At 31.7% G+C, this 16958-nt stretch overlaps 1 pseudogene; it reads left to right on the top strand.

Moving 5' to 3' along the window:
* The first annotated feature begins 934 nt into the window (after positions 1 to 934).
* On the top strand, positions 935 to 2780 carry LOC149889258 (uncharacterized; annotated as a pseudogene).
* The last annotated feature ends 14178 nt before the right edge of the window (positions 2781 to 16958 follow it).

The following is a 16958-nucleotide window of genomic DNA, read 5'->3' as shown; positions in this document are numbered from 1 at the left end:
AACATGTTATTTAGTATTTTTAAACTGTATTTTAACTGCTAAATTACGTTTTTACTTTATTTTGATCGCTTTTTTTTAAAAATAAAATACTGGGGGCCATGTGAAAATTCTGCATAAGATCCACCATGCATATTAACGTTCCTTGGTATCGGTCATAGTTAACGTTCAGGTGTGTTATTTGATAAATAAAATAGCATAACATCAATTACTAATGTTTTATCAAAAAGACAAAAGTTTTAGTAAAAATTTTATCGGGGGAATACTTATTACGGGCGGGGAAGAAATAATGTATCCCCCCGGAATGTTTATACTAGAATATACTTTCCGGTGGGAAAGTTTGTCCCGGTACATACTTTCCGGGGGGACAAAAATATGGGGGGAACATTTGTCATGCGACACCGGCAATTACCTGTGAGATAAAGTATAAAAAATACTTAGTAAGTAGTGCTTACCTATATTTTTCTTGATATAATCCCAGATTAAAGATGTTGTAAAAGGCATAACGAGTGAAGATTAGTTTCCTTTAATAACTTAAGGTGGCAGTACACCAATAAAAGTGAAAAAAAAATATTTTTTTTACTTTTATTATTTAACCAATATAATCATCGCAGATTTCGAATTTTTAGTTGATTTAATTAAATAAAGAAAGCTTCACATGTTAAAACTTGTTTATAATGTATCGGTATAAAATGTTTTTTTATTTTCCCCCTTAGCAACGCTTTGTTTATTCCATTGTTATGCGCTTCAGAAACAAGTTAAACAATAAAAAAGCCATAAAATACTTTCCTTGTCAACTCTTTTAAGTGCAAAGTTGTTGACTGTAATGACGTCTTGCTAATTAGTTTAGCATGATGGCTTTATTGACGTAATTCGCTTCTTGTTTCAAGCTGCATTCAAACTTTATTATTTATGCTATAGTATATCTTTTATCTTTTTAAAATAAAAATAATATGGGTGGATCAAAGAGAAAACAATTATCAAACAGAATATACAATAATAAAAAAGCAAAATTTCGTGGAAACAGATATACAAAGATTCCTTCTTCAGAAACGAAAACTTTATATTTTGTTGAATCTGCTACACATTCTGCTTCTTCAAAAAAATTAAATATTGCTGATAGAGATTTTCAAGATTTTCAAAGTACAGATTTTAACTTTGTTATGAAATTTAGTCTGTTGGAAAACGTTATATTGCTACTTAAATGCCCGAATTCGTGTGAAGATAATGTTTATTTAATGTTTGATTCCTCCAAAAAGTACGGGCTAAGTATTGGTTTAAAAATATGTTGTAACAGTTGCAATTGGAAAACTGAGTTTTTTTCATCTGCTACATTTTGTAAAAAAAATTTAATCAAACAACAAGAGCCTAGTAAAAGTAAATGTTGTGGACAAAAACTATTTGATGTTAACACACGTGTCATTGTAGCTTTTCGTGAAATGGGTAAAGGGTTATCATCATTAGAAAAATTTTGTGGAATAATGAATATGAAGCCACCTATGAACAAAAAAAGCTACAATAAAACTTTACATAACCTGTTAGATGTTTATCAAAAATTAGTTGACCAGAACATGAAAAATGCTGCTGATGAATTAATCCCTGCCGGTGAAACATTAAGAGACATTATGTGTAGCTTTGATGGTTCATGGCAAAAGCGTGGTTTTACTTCAAATAACGGAGTTGTTTCTGCAATTTCAGTTGAAAGTGGTAAATGTATTGACTTTCAAATAGAAACAAAAACATGTAAATTATGTTCAATATGGAAGTTAAAAAAATACATGTATCCAGTTGAATATGAAAAGTTCCAGTCATCACATTACCAAAAGTGTAAAATTAGTCATACTGGATCATCATCGGCTATGGAATCAAGTGGTGTTTTAAAAATTTTTCAACGTTCTGAAAAGAAAAACAATTTAAGGTATACCACATATCTTGGTGACGGAGATAGTAGTTCTTATGCCAGTGTTGTTGCTGCTAAACCTTATGGACGCAATGTAGAAATTAAAAAAGCAGAGTGCATTGGTCATATTCAAAAATGAGTTGGTACGCGTTTAAGAAACTTAAAAAAAAGCAGCAAAGAAGTTTTAAGTGATGGTAAAAAACTAGGAGGAGCAGGGCGTTTGACAGAAAATGTTATTAACACATTGCAAAATTACTATGGCAAAGCAATCAGACAGAACATTGGTAATTTATATGCAATGAAAAAAAGTGTAGCAGCTGTTCTTTTTCACTGTTCTGAAAGTTATGACAGTGAAACACGCCATCGATTTTGTTTGCCCACCAAGGATTCTTGGTGCAAATTTCAGGCTAATAAAGTAACTGGAAAAAAAACATACAAAGAAAATATTTGTATTCCTGCTGCTGTTCGAGATTTTATAAAACCAATATTTATAGATCTTGGAAGTGATATTCTTTTAGAAAAGTGTTTGCACGGTAAAACACAAAATCCTAATGAATCCTTGAATCAATTGATTTGGAAGCGGTGTCCCAAAGATATATTTGTTGAAAGAACTGCTTTATGTGTTGGAGTAGCATCAGCTGTCCTATACTTTAATAATGGACTACAATTTTTAGAGTTGTTATTCGATAAGCTTAAAATAACAGCAGGTTGCAATCTACATAACCTCTGTCTCATAAATGACTCAAAGCGCATTTCTAAAGCAGAAAAACAATGCACAAGCATAGTGAAATTAAGACGCAAGAAACTAAGAGCTATGCAAAAAGGTTTTTGTAATCAAAATAAAACATTAGAAGGTGCAGTTTATGGAAGTGGGGAGTTTTGAACAACTTTTTTTCTTGTTTTTTTTTAAAATTGAGTTTTTCTCAAAATCATGTTTTATAGCCTGGCGACGGAGATATTTTTCAAACCGATAACCAATTTGATCTGAAATTTGGGATACTTGTTTGTAACACATGTATCTGCAACCTCTACTAGAATTAAGTTTACAGCTAATTGCAATCTACTTTTGTGAGTGATCTTGTGTTCTCAAATAACAGCAAAACTTTTAAATATGACTAAAATGCATATATTTTGACTTTTTTTGGTCAAAATCCAAAACATTTAGTGTATGTTGTAATTGCATAAGTAAAGGATCACAAACCAAAATCTCAGTTCAAGTTTATTTACGGTTGCTGAAAAAACCCTGTCGCCAGTTATTCATTTTTAGGCTTTTGTCAATCAATAATTATGCGCATAATTAATTTTTTTGAATTTTAAAATTTTTACTTTTATTTTAATCATATAATATATGTTATGCACTATTAAAAATTGAAAAAAAAGTTGAAATACAAGATTTTATTTTAATGGTATACTACCACCTTAAGTATACTTATGTTTAATTGTTTTAAACTAAAGTTCAGTTGTTGAATGTTGAACACAGAATAAAGGGAGAATTACGATACCACGAGTGATTTAATTAAAGTAACGATACCAGAAGAGAAATTAAAATATGAATGCGATATCACACAATTAATTAAATTAAAATAACTGTTGTGACTGTTACGAAATCAATTCCCTTTGAACAATCATTTCTAATAAGCGTTTAGAATAATCATTAACGATTGCATCACAAGCAATTGCCTTAGGAGAATTATATAAAAAAACTCTAATTAATGATAGTTACAAAACTAAGTCCCTTTCAACGACCATTTCTAATACTCGTTTAGAATAACCATTAACCATTGCATCACAAGCAATTTTCTACGGAGAATTATATGAAAAACACTCTTTATTGATTGCAAAACTATTCCCTTGGAGATTATATCCGCACAGAAAATTTTCGCTTGTATGGAATAAAAATTCGATAGAGTTGGAATAACGACATGGAAAATTACACATTGCAGGGGCTAATCCAAGTCAATTTTCTTTTGCGGGTAGTCGGACCAAAAAAATATAAAAAATAAGTTTTGCGTTTTTTCAAAATAAAACAATTGTTTCATTTGATATTTAGAATGATTTTAGAAACGTTATAAGATAGTTAGTAGTAATAAATATATTGAATGGTTATATAAATTTTTTTTATTTTTTCTTATTTTTTTAATTTCATCAATAATATTTTGAAGTTTGACGTTTCTTAGGTAGGGGAAGGGGGTAATTACACCGAATACTACTCCCCCTCCCTTACCTTTTTGTCCGCCCTTACACACTGTTTAACATAATTTAATAATTTGTAAAAATTTATTATAGAAATAAACGTTGAAAAAATCTTTTCTTTAACTTTAATCACGGTAGAAAAAATTTTAATAAGGATAACAGATGAAAAATTAAAATACAGAAGTAGTACCACACAATTATTTAAATTAAAACAAATATACCAGATGAGAAATTAAACGATAAACATGATGTCCTTCAACCCGCTTAGAGAACGTTCTTTTTATAATAAATGAGCCATATATATATCTCATTAATTATACGAATTTACTATTTCAAATTACAAATCGTTTATAAAGATAACATGAAAGTTCTCATGATGACCCGAGTTGCAATAGCAAATGATACTATCGTACCAAACAATACCAACATAACCGATAACTTTTGATACTAGTATCGATATCGATACCGTAAGGTATCGCAACGAGACCAAACGATACCAATATAAACGATACTTTCGATACCAGTATCGCGTGATCTCGATATCGATACTGTATGGTATTGCACCGTTAGAGTTAGGGTTAGGGTTAGGGTTAGGGTTAGGGTTAGGGTTAGGGTTAAGGGGCCCACGAGGGGCGTCCTTCGATTGTAAAGTGCCGCTAGGTGCACGTGTCTAGTCGTCTCGTTGCAACAACCTAGAGGAGTTTTCCGATAGGTCTTGCGCTTTGGGCTCTTCATCCAATGAAAACACGGTCTCTGCCGTTAGAAAATCATTAAGCAGGCGTTTGTGAGCTTTAACAATCCTCCCTTTGAGTTTGAAGCGAACGTTTCCCCAAAAGCCACTCGAGAAGGTGGTACCCCAGGAGGTTTGTTACGTTAACAACCCTTTCGTTTGCCGTCTTCTTTCTTTCCGCAGCGTCGCAAACGGATCGGCCGGTTTCTTAGGTTACGAAAAAACGTCTGATCTCTCGACTCGAACGCTTGACATGCTGAGATTTGTAGAGTTAGTACAAAGAGGCGCATCTGGCCGTCGTAATTTTCTTCGATGACGTCTTGCAAATTTCGTGACGTGGCTTTAAAAGCTCCAGGGTCGATGATAACCTTCCACCTAAAAGTCGATTTTAGCCTTCGGTGTGGCTCTGTACCACTTTTGCGGTGAAAAAGCTTGCACGGAATCTACAGTCGTATTTGGCCGACAGACGCTGGCAACGCAGAAACAGAATGACTCTTTGGCGGCGCAAACCGAGCGTTCCGCAAATTTGTCGCACTTCACGTCAATGCGGACGATCTGCACGACAAATAAAGCTAAGTTTCTCGTTCCAACAGTTGGTTACTGGACGTTGGACGAGTGTACAGTTGTTTTGCGTGGAAAGCCGACCGGTGGCCGTATGCGATTCTTCTTTTCACTCGAAAATCCGAACCTGGCCATCAGTCTTATATCACCATCGAATGCTTAATGTTGTGATTTCTCGAATCAACAAAAGCTTATAAAAGCTTAGAGTGCACATTCGAAAGAAGAAAATCCGTTTAAAAATAATTTCTTGAGACTATGCTATTAAAATATAAGTCTTGAAAACACACCGGCTAAACAAAATCTAAACAAAAAGCTTCACTGTACTGACTGCCTGTCTAGAGAGAGCATTTTAAGTTCACTTCTTTGTCATTTATTTTAGTGCATCGACGCTGGGTTTTTTTAGGCGCAATTATTTCTTAGTTGCTGTGTTTTTTTTTTTCAATCAGGGCCTTTTAGACAGCTCCTTTTGCTTAATCTTCATCAAGAAATCCTGTTGTATATTTTTACATTAAAATAAACGAAACATTTACGTAAAATAGAAAAATGAGAAAGTAAGGCAAAATAAAAAGCGTTATTGTTTAGCTGAGGAAAAAAAGGCACGGTTAGAGACAACATTTTAAGTTCGTACGCTATCTCTTTCGTTTAAGGTACTTTTGGAATAACTTTTCAAAGAAAAGTTCGCGTAGTTTTCCATTTTTAAGTTCAGCTTATGTAGCTTGACATCGCAAAACTCAAAAAGGCAAGATAAAATGTAAGAGAAACTTAAAATAAAATATAGATGAAACGAAAGTTAGGCTGCATAAAAACAAAAACTGCATTGCCTAACATAATAACTGTTGTCTATAAAGAGCTCTTAAAGTTCGTTCTTTTTGTCTTTTGATTTAGTGAATCGCGATTTGGATTTTCTTAGGCGCACATGCCTCTTTGTTGCTTTTTCTTAAGGAAAGGGCACCAAAAGTTTTTTACGCAGCTCCTGCAGCATAATCTTTAACAAAATATTCTTTTGTAAATGTTTATATTGAAACAAACAAAAACCATTTGCGTAAATAGAGATAAACTAGGCAGTAAATGTGCATAAAAAGCCTCGCTACTATGATGAAGAAGAAATGGATGACTAGATGCAACTTTTTAAATTCGCGTGCTAACTCTATCGATTGAGGTACCTTTTGAATATTTTTTCAAAAAAAAAGTTAACGTAGCTTTTCACTTTTAAATCTAGCAAATGTTTCAGGTACTTTTTGAATATTTTTAAAAAGAAGAATTAGCGTAGTTTTCCTCTTTGAAATCAAACTTTTGTTTAAGGTACTTTTAGAATGTTTTTTCAAAGAAGAGTTAGCGTAGTTTTCCTCTTTTAAATCTAGCTTATGCTTAAGGTACTTTTAGAATACTTATTCAAAGAAGATATAGCATAGTTTTCCTCTTTTAAATCTAGCAAAATATTTAATGTACTTTTAGAATGTTTTTTCAAATAAATGTTAACGCAATTTTCCTCTTTTAAATCTAGCAAAATGTTTAAAGTACTTTTAGAATAATTTTTTTCAAAGAAAAGATAGCATAGTTTTCCCCTTTTAAACCTAGCTTATGTTTAAAGTACTTTTTGATTATTTTTTCAAAGAAGAGTTAGCGTAAATTTCCTTTTTTAAATCTAGCTTATGCTTAAGGTAGCTTTTGAGTACTTTCTCAAAGAAAAGTTAGCGTAGTTTTACTCTTTTAAATCAAGCTTTTGTTTAAGGTACTTTTAGAATATTTTTTCAAATAAAAGTTAACGCAGCTTTCCTCTTTTAAATCTAGCAAAATGTTTAAAGTACTTTTAGAATAATTTTTTTCAAAGAGAAGATAGCATAGTTTTCCCCTTTTAAACCTAGCTTATTTTTAAAGTACATTTAGATTGTTTTTTCAAAGAAGAGTTAGCGCAGTTTTCCTTTTTTAAATCTAGCTTATGCTTAAGGTAGCTTTTGAATACTTTCTCAAAGAAAAGTTAGCGTAGCTTTACTCTTTTAAGTTCAGATTATGTAGCTTGACAACACAAAACTCAAAAAGGCAAGATAAAGTATAAAATAAAGGTATATTAAAATATAGATGAAATAAATTTTAAGCTGCATTAAAACAAAAACTGCATTGCCTTAATTAAAAACTAATGTCGAGGAAAAGCTTTTAAAGTTCGTTCGTTATGTCTTTTAGTTTAGCGAATCGCGATTTGGATTTTCTCAGGCGCACATGTCTCTTTGTTGCTTTTTCTTAAGGAAAGGTCACCAGAGGTGATTACGCAGCTCCTGCAGCATAATCTTTAACAAAATATTCTTTTGAATATCATTACATAGAAATAAACAAAAATACTTTGCGTAAATAGAAACAAATTAGAGAGTTAAAGTGCATTAAAAGCCTCGCAATACTGTTGAAGAAAAGGTGGATGGCAAGATACAACTTTTTTAGTTCGTGTGCTATCTCTATCAATTAAGGTACTTTTAGAATATTTTTTCAAAGAATAGTTAGCGCAGCTTTCCTCTTTTAAGATTAGATTATGTAGCATGACAACACAAAACTCAAATAGGCAAGATAAAAAATATGTTAATCGTAAAATAAAATCGAGATGAAATAATGGTTAGGCTGAATAAAAGAAAAAAAAATGCATAACATAATATTCTTCTATATATGTTTGGATTGAATTAAATGAATGCTTTTGCGTAAATATAAACAAACTAGTGAGAAAAAGTGCAAAAAAAGCCTTGCTACTTTGTTGAAGAAGAAAAGGATGGCAAGATAAAACTTTTTAAATTCGTATGCTATCTAGATCGGTTTTGAGGAATTTGTTCAGGGAAAAGTTAGCGTAGCTTTCTTCTTTAAAACCTAGCTTATGTTTAAGGTAGTTTTTGTAGACCTTTTCAAAGAAAAGTTAGCGCAGTTTTCCTCTTTTAAGATTAGATTATGTAGCATGACAACACAAAACTCAAAAAGGCAACATAAAATATAAGTTAATCGTAAAATAAAATATAGACGAAATAAATGCTAGGCTGCATAAAAAAAAAAAAAAACAAAAAAAAAAAAAACAAAAAAAACCATAATATTCTTTTACAAGTTTGGATTGAATTAAATGATTACCTTTGCGCAAATATAAACAAACTAGTGAGAAAAAGTGCATAAAAAACTACGCTACTTTGCTGAAGAAGACGATAAGATTCATCATTTTAAAACCGTGAGATATCTCTATAGATTTAGGTACTTTTCGAATAGCTTTTCAAAGAATAGTTAGCGTAGTTTTCCTCTTTAAAATCTAGCTTATGTTTAAGGTAGTTTTGTAGACCTTTTCAAAGAAAAACTAGGGTAAATTTCGTTTTTTAAGTTTAGATTATGTAGCTAGACATTACAAAACACAAGACTAACATCAAACGTAAGTAAAACGAAAAGTAAAATATAGATGTAACTCAAGTTAGGCTGCATAAAATAAAATGGTAGTATTATATCCTTCTACGTATGTTTTCATTGAATTAAGTTAAATCCTTTGAGCAAATGTAGGTAGGTATGAGATAAAAGTTCATAAAAAGCCTGGCAACTTTGCTGAAGAAGACAAGGATGGCTAGATACAACTTTTTAAATTCTTGTGCTATTGATTAAGGAACTTTTCGAATAACTTTTCAAAGAACAGTTAGCGCAGTTTTCCTCTTTAAAATCTAGCTTGTTTAAGGTAGTTTTTTTAGATCTTCTCAAAGAAAAGTTAGCGCAGTTTTCCTCTTTTATGATTAGATTATGTAGCATGACAACACAAAACTCATAAAGGCAACATAAAATATAAGTTAATCGTAAAATAAAATAAAATATAGACGAAATAAATGCAAGGCTGCATAAAAAAAAAAACAAAAAAAAAAAAACATAGCATAATATTCTTCTATAAGTTTGGATTGAATAAAATGATTACCTTTGCGCAAATATAAACAAACTAGTGAGAAAAAGTGCATAAAAAGCCTCGCTACTTTGCTGAAGGAGAAGATGACTCGATGCAACTTTTTAAATTCGTGAGCTATCTCTATCGATTTAGGTACTTTTTGAAGACCTTTTCGAAGAAAAGTTAGCGTAGTTTTCCTCATTTAAGATTAGATTATGTAGCTTGACAACACAAAACACAAAAAGGCAACATAAAATATAAGTTAATCGTAAAATAAAATGTAGACGAAATTAATGCTAGACTGCATAAACGAAAAAAAAAAAAAACATAGCATAATATTCTTCTATATATTTGGATTGAATTTAATGGTTACCTTTGCGCAAATATAAACAAACTAGTGAGAAAAAGTGCATAAAAAACTTCGCTACTTTGCTGAAGATGATTAGACGCATCTTTTTAAATACGTGAGACATCTCTATAGATTTAGGTACTTTTCGAATAGCTTTTCAAAGAATACTCAGCGTAGTTTTCCTCTTTAAAATCTAGCTTTTGTTTAAGGTAGCTTTTGAAGACCTTTTCAAAGAAAAGTTAACGTAGTTTTTCTCCTTTATGTTTAGATTATATAGCTTGACATCACAAAACACTAAACTAACATCAAATATAAGATAAACGCAAAATATAGAGTAAAACTAAAGTTAGGCTGCATAAAATAAAATGGTAGTATAATATCCTTCTATGTATGTTTACATTGAACTAAACTAGATCTAAACTAAACTTAAGACGCAAATTTAGGTAAGTTAGAGAGTAAAAGTGTATAAAAAGCCTCGCTACTTTGTTGAAGAAGAAAAGGATGGCTAGGTACAACTTTTTAAATTCGTGTGCTATCTCATGTTTAAGGTAGTTTTTGAAGACCTTTTCAAAGAAAAGTTAGCGCACTTTTCCTCATTTAAGACTAGATTATGTAGCATGACAACACAAAACTCAGAAAGGCAACAATAAAATATAAGTTAATCGTAAAATAAAATATAGACGAAATAAATGCTAGGCTGCATAAAAAAAAAAAAAAAAAAAAAAAAAAAACATGGCATAATATTCTTCTATATGTTTGGATTGAATTAAATGAATATCTTTGCGTAAATATAAACAAACTAGTGAGAAAAAGTGCAAAAAAAAGCCTCGCTACCTTGCTGAAGGAGAAGATGACTAGATGCAACTTTTTAAATTCGTGAGCTATCTCTATCGATTTAGGTACTTTTTGAATAATTTTTCAAAGAAAAGTTAGCGTAGCTTTCTTCTTTAAAATCTAGCTTATGTTTAAGGTAGGTTTTGAAGACCTTTTCAAAGTGAAGTTAGCGCAGTTTTTCTCTTTTAAGATTATATTATGTAGCATGACAACGCAAAACTCAAAAAGGCAACATAAAATAGAAGTTAATCGTTAAATAAAATATAGACAAAATAAATGCTAGGCTGCATAAAAGAAAAAAATATTATAGCATAATATTCTTTGATATGTTTCTATTAATTTAAATAAATACCTTTGCGTAAATATAAACAAACTAGTGGGAAAAAGTGCATAAAAAGCCTCGCTACTTTGCTGAAGAAGAAAAGGATGGCTATCTTTATCGGTTGAGGTACTTTTCAAATATTTTTTCAAAGAAGAGACAGCGCAGTTTTCATCGTTTAAGATTAGATTATGTAGCTTGACAAAATAAAACTCAAAAGGGGAACATAAACTACAAGTTAGTCTTAAAATAAATATAAAGACCTTTTCAAAGAAAAGTTGTCGTAGTTTTCCTCTTTTATGTTTAGATTACGTAGCTTGACATCACATAACACAAAACTAACAAAGGCGAGGTAAAATGTAAGGTAAACGCAAAATAAAATATAGATGAAAATAAAGTTAGGCTGCATAAACTAAAAAATAGGTAACATAATTATCTTCATTATTTCTGTTTACATTGAATGAAACAAAATTGTTTGCGCAAATATAGGTAAGTTAGAGAGTAAAAGTGCATAAAAAGCCTATTTTTTCAAAGAAAAGTTAGCGTAGTTTTCCTCTTTTATGTTTAGATAATGTAGCTTGACATCACAAAACACAAAAAAAAAAAAGGCAAGACAAAATACAAGATAAGGGTAAAATAAAATATAAGTGAAACAAAAGTTAGGCTGAATAAATACAAAAACTGCATTGCCAAACAAAAAACTTATTGTCTAGAAAGCGCTTTTAAAGTTCGTTTTCTTAGTGAATCGCGATCTGGTTTTCCTTGGGCGCACTTGTCTCTTAGTTGCTTTTTTTTTTTTTTTTTTAAAGAATGTTTATCAGACGTTTTTTTACGCAACTCCTTTAACATTATCTTTAAAAAACTATATTTTATACATGTTTACATTGAAATAAAGCAAACCCTTTGCGTAAATAGAGATAAGTTAGAGAGTTAGGGTTAGGGTTAGGGTTAGGGTTAAAGGGTTAGGGTTAGGGTTAGGGTTAGGGTTAGGGTTAGGGTTAGGGTTAGGGTTAGGGCTAGGGTTAGGGTTAGGGTTAGGGTTAGGGCCCACGAGGGGCGTCCTTCAATTGTAAAATGCCTTTAGACGCACGTGTCTAGTCGTCTCGTTGCATCGACCTAGAGGAGTTTTCTGATAGATCTTGCGCTTTGGGCTCAGTTAATCGGTCTGTATCCATTGTAAACACGGTGTCTGCCGTTAGAAAATCGTTAACCAGGCGTTTGTGAGCTTTAACAACCATCCCTTTGAGTTTAAAACGAACGTTTCTTCAAAAGCCACTCGAGATGGAGGTACTCACGGAGGTTTGTTACGGTAACAACCCTGTGGTTTGCCATCTTCTCTCTTTCCGCAGCGTCGCAAACGCATCGGCCGGTCTCTTAGGTGACGAAAAAACGTCTGATCTCTCGACTGGAATGCTTAACGTACTAAGATTAGTAGAGTTAGTACTAAGAGTTGCATCTAGCCGCCGTAATTTTCTTCGATGATGTCTTGAAAATTTCGTGACGTCGTTTTCAAACCTCTAGGGTCGATTTTAACCTTCGACCTTAAAGTCGATTTTAGCCTTCGGTGTGGCTCTGTACAACTTTTGCGGTGAAAAAGCTTGCGCGGAGTCTACAGTTGTATTTAGCCGACAGACGCTGGCAACGCAGAAACAGAATGACTCTTGGGCGGCGCAAACCGAGCGTTCAGCAAATTTCTAGCATTTTACGTCAAAGCGGACAATCTGCACGACAAATAAAGCTAACTTTCTCGTTGCAACAGTTAGTCACTGGACGTTGGACGAGTGTGTACAGCTGTTTTGCGTCGAAAGCCGACCGGTGGTCGGATGCGACTCTTCTTTTCATTCGAAAATCAGAACCTGGCCATCAGTCGTGTATCACCATCGAATGCTTAATGTAGTGATTTCTCGAAACGACAAAAGCTTGTAAAACAAACAGCTTCGCTGTACTGTTGCCTAATATGTTAACGGATGGCCAGGAACAACCTTGGTCTGTAATGAATGAGTTCGTTTTTCCATTCGAGGCACTAATTACTGCAGTTTTAAAAGTCACCTAAAGTATAAGCTCATCTCTCCATTCAAGAAAAACAAGCATCAGAGTTTTTCGGAAAGTTTGCATGCACGACACCACCATCGATGATACTTAAACAAACAGAAAATGAATTGCAAAACAGAACCACTGAATTGCAAAACATAACAACGGACAGCTTGTAAAAAGCATGGTGATGAGCTTCTTCAATCCAATCAAGGAACCAAGCATCACAGTTTCGGCAATGGTGCATGTGCAAATCAGCAAACTGTGATACTTAATCAAACAACTTCACTGTTTTGCTTAGTTTAAGAACGGATGGCTAAGAACAACCTCGTTAGTGAGTATGAAGTCATCTCTTCATTCAAGGTATTAATAATCAGAGTTTTAGAAGTCTCTTACGTGCGATACTACTATCAACGGTACTTAATCAAACAGCCTCTCAGAATGGCCTAGTTTGAGAACGGAAGGCTAGGAACAACCTTAGTAGTGGGTCATCAGTTGAACTTTTCATTCCAAGGAATTAAGCATCTAAAATCTGAAAAATAAAAAGAAGAGCTCTTTGTTAGAAGTTCTTATTTTTATTTTTCCTCAACTTCTATTTCTTTTCTTTTTTTTCTTTTTTTTTTTTTTAATGATAGTTTTTCTTTTTTTTTTTATCTATTTTGTTCGTTTAAATTAATACAACAGGCGTTTTAGGTCGTTTCTGTAACATTATTTAACACTTTAAATTGTAATAAATATTTGAACAGAAGAAAATCCTTTTCGTAACGTTAAAATGTCATAAGAACATTTCATCTTTACCAAATACGCTTGTAAGAATAGTTTCACTTTTAAAGTTTGTTGTATATGTCTTTTAATTTAGTGAATCGCAATTTGGATTTTTTTAGGCGCACATCTACTTTAGTTGCTTTTTCTTAAAGAAAGATCACCAGAGTTTTCTTAACACAGCTCCTGCAGCATAATCTTTAACAAAATACTCTTTTGAAAAGTTTTACATTGAAATAAACAAAAGCCATTTGGGTAAATAGAGATAAATTAGAGAATAAAAAGTGCATAAACGCCTCGCTACTTTGATGAAGAAGAAACGGATGACTAGATGCAACTTTTTAATTTCGTGTGCAATCTCTTTCGATTAAGGTACTTTTTGAATATTTTTTCAAAGAAATGTTAGCGTAGTTTTCCTCTTTTAGATCTAGCTTATGTTTAAGGTAGTTTTTGAGTATTTTTTCAAAGAAAAGTTAGCGTAGTTTTCCTCTTTTAGATCTAGCTTATGTTTAAGGTAGTTTTTGAGTATTTTTTCAAAGAAAAGTTAGCGTAGTTTTCCTCTTTTAGATCTAGCTTATGCTTAAGGTAGTTTTTGAGTATTTTTTCAAAGAAAAGTTAGCGTAGTTTTCCTCCTTTAGATCTAGCTTATAATTCAGGTAGTTTTTGAATATTTTTTCAAATAAAAATTAGCAAAGTATAGTTTATTTAGCATGACATCACAAAATACTAAACTCAAAAAGGCAAGATAAAGTATAAGATAAACGTAAAATAAGATATAGATGAAACAAATGTTAGGCTGCATAAAATCAAAAACTGCATTGCCTATCATAAACACAAATGTCTAGTGAGAGCTTTTAAAGTTCGTTCTTTTCGTCTTTTAATTTGGTGAATCGCGATTTGAAATTTCTAAGGCGCACATGTCTTTCAGTTGCTTTTTTCTGAAGGAAAGGTCGCCAGAGTTTTTTTACGCAGCTCCTGCAGCATAATCTTTAACAAAATACTCTTTTGTATATCATTACATAGAAATAAACAAAAACCATATGCGTAAACAGAGATAAATTAGAACGCAAAAGTGCATAAAAAGCCTCGCTACTTTGCTATAGAAGAAGTGGATGACTAGATAAAACTTTGTAAATTCGTGCACTATCTCAATGGATTAAGGTATTTTTCGAGAGTTTTTTCAAAGCAAAACTAGCGTAATGTTTCCTCTTTTAAATCTAGATTATCTCAAAAATAGATTTCGAATAGTTTTTCAAAGAAAGGTTAGCGCAGCTTTCCTCTTTTAACATTAGCTTATGTAGCTTGACATCACAGAACACAAAAAGATAAAATAAAGTATAAGACAAACGTAAAATGAAAAATAGATGTAGCTAAAGTTAGGCTGCATAAAAAACCAACAACATAATAATCTACTAGGCATGTTTAAATTGAATTAAATAAAATCCTTTTTGCAAAAATAGGTATGTTAGAGAGTAAAAGCGCATAAAAAGCCTCGCTACTTTGTTTAAGGTAGTTTTTGAATGGTTTTCCAAAGAAAGGTTAGCGTTAGTTTTCCTCTTTAAAGTTTAGCTTATGTAGCTTGACATCACAGAACACAAAAAGATAAAATAAAATATAAGACAAACGTAAAATGAAAAATAGATGTAGCTAAAGTTAGGCAGCATTAAAAACCAACAACATAATAATCTACTAGGCATGTTTAAATTGAATTAAATAAAATCCTTTGCGCAAAAATAGGTATGTAGAGAGTAAAAGTGCATAGAAAGCCTCGCTACTTTGCTGTGAAAGAAGTGGATGACTAGATACAACTTTTTAAAATCCTGTGCTATCTCTATCGATTAAGGTAGTTTTCGAAAGTTTTTTCAAAGCAAAAATAGCGTAGTCTTTCTCTTTTAAATCTAGATTATGTCTAAGGTAGTTTTTGAACAGCTTTTTAAAGAAAGGTTAGCATAGCTTTCCTCTTTTAAGTTTAGCTTATGTAGCTTGACATCACAAAACACAAAACTCAAAAAGACAAAATAAAATATAAGATAAACGTAAAATAAAATATAGATGAAGCTAAAGTTAGACTGCATAAAAAAACAACAACGTAATAATCTACTAGAATCTAATAAAACCCTATGCGCAAATGTAGGTATGTTAGAGAGTAAAAGTGCATAAAAAGCCTCGCTACTTTGTTTAAGGTAGTTTTTGAATAGTTTTTCAAAGAAAGCTTAGCGTAGTTTTCCTCTTTAAAGTTTAGCTTATGTAGCTTGACATCACAAAACACAAAACACTAAAAGGAAAGGTAATATAAAAGTTAATCGTAAAATAAAATGTAGGTGAAATAATAATCTTCTATATATGTTTGGATTGAATTAAATGAATTCTTTTGCGTAAATATAAGCAAACTAGTGAGAAAAAGTGCATAAAGAGCCTCGCTACTTTGCTGCAGAAGAAGTGGATGACTATATGCAATTTTTTAAAATCGTGTGTTATCTCTATCGATTAAGGTAGTTTTCGAAAGTTTTTTCAAAGCAAAAATAGCGTAGTCTTCCTCTTTTAAATCTAGCTTTTGCCTAGGGTAGTTTATGAATAGATTTTCAAAGAAAGGTTAGCGTAGCATTCCACTTTTAAGTTTAGCTTAAGTTGCTTGGCATCACAAAACTCAAAACTCAAAAAGAAAAGATAAAATATATGATAAACCTAAAACATAATATAGATGAAACTAAAGTTTGGCTGCATAAAAAACCAACAACATAATAATCTACTAGGCATGTTTAAATTGAATTAAATAAAATCCTTTGCGCAAATGTAGGTATGTTAGAGAGTAAAAGTGCATGAAAAGCCTCGCTACTTTGTTAAAGGTAGTTTTTGAATAGTTTTTCAAAGCAAGTTTAGCGTAGTTTTCCTCTTTTATGTTTAGACTATGTAGCTTGACATCACAAAACACAAAGCTCAAAAAGGCAAGATAAAATATAAGTTAATCGTAAAATATAGATGAAACAAAGTTTAGACTGCATAAAAAACCAACAACATAATAATCTACTAGGCATGTTTAAGTTGAATTAAATAAGGTCCTTTGCGCAGGAAAGTTAGAGTAAAAATCCATAAAAAGCCTCGATACTTTGCTGAAGAAGAATATGACTATATGCAACTTTTTAAAATTGTGAGCTATCTATATCGATTTAGGTCCTTTTTGAGTACTTTTTCAAAGAAAAGTTAGCGCAGTTTTCCCCTTTTAAGATTAGATTATGAAGCTTGACATAACAAAACACAAAACTAACAAAGGCAAGATAAAATATAAGGTAAACGCAATATAAAGCATAGATGAAACTAAAGTTAGGCTGCATAAAATAAACGGGTAATAATACTCTTCTATGTATGTTTACATTGAGTTAAATAAAATCCTTTGCGCAAATA

Source organism: Hydra viridissima, unplaced genomic scaffold, assembly GCF_058129835.1.
Source record: "Hydra viridissima isolate aposymbiotic clone 2 unplaced genomic scaffold, HvirCarnegie_v1 scaffold_4, whole genome shotgun sequence".
Classification (NCBI taxonomy): Eukaryota; Metazoa; Cnidaria; class Hydrozoa; order Anthoathecata; family Hydridae; genus Hydra; species Hydra viridissima.
This window is presented reverse-complemented; position numbering and strand designations above follow the sequence as displayed.